The sequence below is a fragment of the Ruditapes philippinarum genome, unplaced genomic scaffold (assembly GCF_026571515.1).
Source record: "Ruditapes philippinarum isolate M1 unplaced genomic scaffold, ASM2657151v2 ctg5616_1_1_1_1, whole genome shotgun sequence".
In the NCBI taxonomy this organism is placed as follows: Eukaryota; Metazoa; Mollusca; class Bivalvia; order Venerida; family Veneridae; genus Ruditapes; species Ruditapes philippinarum.
The window spans coordinates 25379-30801 of record NW_026854581.1 but is presented as its reverse complement, the minus strand read 5'-3'; positions in this window follow the sequence as shown (position 1 = coordinate 30801).

The window sequence follows — 5423 nt, the reverse complement described above, 5'->3', positions numbered from 1 at the left end:
TTAACTAAATTCAATTTATTTTTGATAGTATGTGTTTAACAAATTAAATGTATTATAAAACGATGTATGGTTACATATGAAACTATTAAACATTTGATCTAGTGAATTGGGAAAATAACACAAATACGAGAATATATTTGTATTCTTTATGAAAGCAGCATCTCATCTTAATTTTCCTTGGCTGTCAATATTTGTAAAGAAAGACATTTGAGGAAATTTGAGAAAATGGATTAATTTGCACTCATGACTTCTTTCGTCTGGAACAAGCAATTTTTTTTCTATAACAACATCAAATCATCTTATTAATTGTAAGTTATTTGTTTCAGCTATGACGGGATAATTGCTTGTGTACGGGATTTGGTCTAAAACACCTCTTTAATCTTTAAGAGTCGTATAATGACGTTAATAATAATTGTGCTTTCAATGACACTATTCTGCTTCAATAGTCCATTAATTTACTACTTTGACATGTTGTTCCTCAAATAGGCATATTTTATATTGTTTTCTCTTCAAGAAAATTGACAGACATGTCGATGAATTGAGAAAAGAGGTCTTAAGACAGAATCTTGAAGAATAATCATGAATAAATTGGATAATCGATAACACTTTGCACTGTTGACATCATAATAACAATTTGGGTCGTCCTGATTGATAGACAATATATTGAGAGAAATCTCCAAGTTTTTTTTTGCCTATTTAGACACAACACACAGCCGTATCTCCTTTAATGTAAATTTGCGAAATCATTTTATTTTGAATAAAAGTAGAGTTAACAATATAAACAATATGTCATGATTCATCATTTTGACTCCATTTTATTGAAACGTCACTTTTGACACTAATCTTATAAAAAATATACGCAAACAAATGCCCCCGATAACTGCCATTATAACGTTCCTCCACTTCTTGTTTCGCCCTTATACCGTCTTTCAAATTTTGTTTGGAGCCCTGTTTGAATACTTTACGGGTTGTCAAAGCATATGATTTGATGTCTATTCCAAATAACTAGAAATAATTACCTAGAAATTATTACAGAATTACACAAAAAGCTACCAGGTTTATGTGAACTATGGGCTATTTCAGACAACAGCTCCTCACGATAATACGCATAAATCGATTAAGTTCTTGACTATAACATGACAATCAAGTCTTCCTTTCCTGCAATCGTCTACGCATGATCAGTTCAATATTTTATAATAATCTGAAGAAATTATAGTGCATACTTTAATTCACGAAAGCTGCTATATTTTATGATAAAACAAACTACTGATCAACATGATTTAAATGGGAGTTCGTGAATCAAGGGATTTAGATACAGTTAAATGAATAATTGAACAGTATTGGAGAGTATGCCCATTTGTAAACTAAAGACCTGAAAAGACTGATACTAGCTTTCATCAAGAGGCACCATGAATTGTCTGATAGATCACCGTAACACCTAGCAAAGGAGTGCGTTATTATAACGTATAAGAGAGTTTATCAGTGGTTTTCTATATATTACAAAATTTATGTCTGAGAACTATCCGTATTTATAGAAAGATGCAAAATATCTAAATGCAGATGAATAGGGCTTTCCATTAAGGTTCTAGCACTGATTAGTAATGACACTTCACTCTTTCTAAGTGACAATTTCACATCCGCTTGGAGAGTGCATAATGTCAAATAATTATCAAGAAAGAATACTGCCTAAATGTAGTTAAAATTAAAAACTTTTTTTATCTTATAAGGCAATGATTAAATTGACTTAATTTCACAACAAGTAGAAACCTATTCTATATGATGCATATTATAAAACAACAAAACAAAAACAAAGTAATGAAACATGTTGTATTTAAAAAGGCAAATTATCAAGGATTGGTGGTGTTTCCAGATTATGGCTTATAATAGATATTGGTGGTTAATACATAAGGTCAGTAGTATTTTGTAGAGGGATTATTAAGCACACATGTGCCATATTGTCCAATTTTATTGACTCGTTAATTTTACTAAACGGCTGAAGGTTTATTACTTTGTATATAAATGACACTTCGGATTTAGAAAGTGATCATTTACCTAGTTACTTAGTTTTAAGAAATTGACAAAAGTAAAAATATATAAGTGCCCCCAAAAATTACTAAAGGTAATGGAACAGTATTTAATTATCATTAAATATTTATGAAAAAAAAAAAAAAAAAAAAAAAAAAAACTAGAACTGCCACTGTCGTGGCGTCAATACGCCCGCCTACCACTTTGTCAGAATCAACAGTGGCCATTTAGAGCCCAAGGACAACCTCCCTGCAAATCTGAGGTTACTAAGCCAGTGCATTGCTAAGTGAAAATATGAAAATGTCAAAATCAATACACTTCGGACAGGCATTCTTAAGCATTTGAGCAAACAAGCTTATTATAGTAAAATCCATGTGACTTTGACCTTTGACACAGTCATCTAAAAATCAAAAGGAGTCATCTACTAGTAATAAACAACCTCAATACCAAATATGAAGACTGTTGACCATAGCCTTCTTAAGCAATTGAGCGGACAAGCTTTTTTTTACTCAAAGCCCCTGTGACCTTGACCTTTGACTTCAAAATCAATACAGGTCACCTTATAGTTATGATAAACCTCCATGCCAAATATGTAGACTGTGAGTAAAAGGATTCTTAAGTTATTAGGCGGACAAGCTTTTTGAAGTCAAGGCCCCTGTGACATTGACCTCTGACCTGGAGACCTCAAAATCAATAGGAGTCATTAACTTATCGTGACTAACCTCCATGCCAAATATGCAGAACGTGGGTCAAAGGATTCTTAAGTTTTTGGGCGGACAAGCTTTTTGAAGTCAAAGCCCCTGTGACCTTGACCTCTGACCTGGTGACCTCAAAATCAATAGGAGACATTTACTAATCGTGACTAACCTCCATGCCAAATATGCAGAACGTGGGTCAAAGGATTCTTAAGTTATTGGGCGGACAAGCTTTTTGAAGTCAAATCCCCTGTGACCTCTGACCTGGTGACCTCAAAATCAAATAAGAGTCATTTACTAATCGTGACTAACCTCCATGCCAAATATGCAGAACGTGGGTCAAAGGATTCTGAAGTTATTGGGGCGGACAAGCTTTTTGAAGTCAAAGCCCCTGTGACCTCTGACCTGGTGACCTCAAAATCAATAAGAGTCATTTACTAATCGTGACTAACCTCCATGCCAAATATGCAGAACGTGGATCAAAGGATTCTTAAGTTATTGGGCGGACAAGCTTTTTGAAGTCAAGGCCCCTGTGACCTGGTGACCTCAAAATCAATAGGAGTCTTTTACTAATCGTGACTAACCTCCATGCCAAATATGCAGCACGTGGGTCAAGGGATTCTTATGTTATTGGGCGGACAAGCTTTTTGAAGTCAAAGCCCCTGTGACCTTGACCTGGTGACCTCAAAATCAAAAGGGGCCATCTACTAATCGTGACTAACCTCCATGCCAAATATGAAGACTGTGGGTCAAAGGATTCTTATGTTATTGGGCGGACAAGAAAAAAACCGACGGACGCCAGACGGCCGGACAAGCTGATTCCATTATACCCCCCCCCCCTTACAACTTTGTTGTGCGGGGGTATAACAAAAAAAAACCCCAAAAAACAAAAGCAATATCACTGATAGCGCATACGGTCGTCGTTAAACTTGTGTCATAAGTACAATCTGCTTAAGTGATTTAAAGTCCTCTGTGAAATCATAGAAACTGTTGGTAAAAATAAATGTTAATAAATTATTAAATTGTAACTATCATTACAAAATATCAACCTCTTGAAAAACATACCACTGTTCAAACTTAGAAGGTTGTGGAACACTGTTCAATCAGATGTGTTATGAATCATATATGAGTCTTTATAGTTTTAATATTATTGTTTTTCTTAAATGACAAAGGCCTACGTTGAAGAAAATGATATAACCAAAAGAAATATTGAACTATTTTAATTATTGCGATTAACGCAGGTTATTTATAAAAAAACAGTTCAAGGAAGTATGTCGAAATGAAATACATGTAAGTTTAAACATGCAACACATCGCAAAGCATTCACAGAAAATTCATTATGGTCAAATGGAGACTTTTATGGTTTTAATACATAAATTACATTACAGTTAGCCTATTTGTCTTTTTTCGATCATCTTATTATAGAATGTTAACCATTTTTAATATATCGTTCATTCGTTTAATGTCTCTTGTTTTGCTTAGTCAATTATAGCAAGACTAGTGTGTTTTGTTATGTTTAAATCAACTAATACTTAAACTGCCGAATTTTATATATTATGTTTACTGTGGTATCGTGCCAAATTATTTTGAATGGCGCTAATTATGTATTGCATTACTTTATAAAAACGTTATATTTATATGTAGTGTTTTTGTCTCAGACACACACTAAAATTGAAACCGATCGAAATGATATACAACCAAAATAATAGATTAATAGATTGACTTAACTTTATATAGTTTTATCATTAAGGTTTTGACTGTTTAAAGAAAATAATTGTAAAAATGTTTGATAACATAAACCTTCTTCTTTTTTTTCTCAAAACTTTTTAAAATTCATTTTGCAATGCAATCTGAAAAAAAAATCGAAATTCACGTAACTATTTTAGCCCCGTCTTATTTATAAATCATTTTTTCTTTAGGTTTATTTAAATGAAATAAACAGGTTTAAATGTTTTTCGATGTCATGTTATATAAGAAAATTTTAGCGTAAAAAATAAAAATTGTTTTACTTCATTACACGATCCATCGAATTTTTAAAGGATATTTTTTTATACAATATTACTTGCTTTATTCCTGTTTCCGGTTTTTAACCTATTCTTTTTAAAAACAAGAAAGTTTATTTTTAAATTTTTGGTTTGAGGGAGGAAAGGGAAATGCCTTTTCTGTTTTTGTTTTCCCTTTTTTGTCCTGTGATAGCATCCGGACAGTTGTTTGTCTTAATGCGTTATTGTTAACCTATACATGATGGCTAAGTGTGGCAAACTCAGTGCGCTATGATTGGGTAAAAAATGAATGGTCCTAACAAAACCATTTCTAATATAATGTGTAACATATTATACGCTTCATCTTTAAGTCGTAATGCCATTTAAATAAACTTTTTTTTCAAGAGTTCTACACTTGCGAATTGAACAAAATTGCGTGTTTGTAACAACTTTAAAATAAAACAAAATCTCGCAGGAGCGCAGCATTAAGAAAATCTTTTTGCTTCTCTGAAAGGCATTGATTGAGTGTGACTGTTTACCGAATATATAAACCGCTTTATTACAAATATGGTAGAGGTTACAAATTGCCAATAAGAAACAATAATTGAATTTGGAATGTCTGTCTTTCTTCAAACGTTTTTATGGTATTGTGTTGCGTCTAGGTGATGTTGATTTTCGCAGACCTTCACAAAGTACCATACATTATTGCCATAAACGTTAC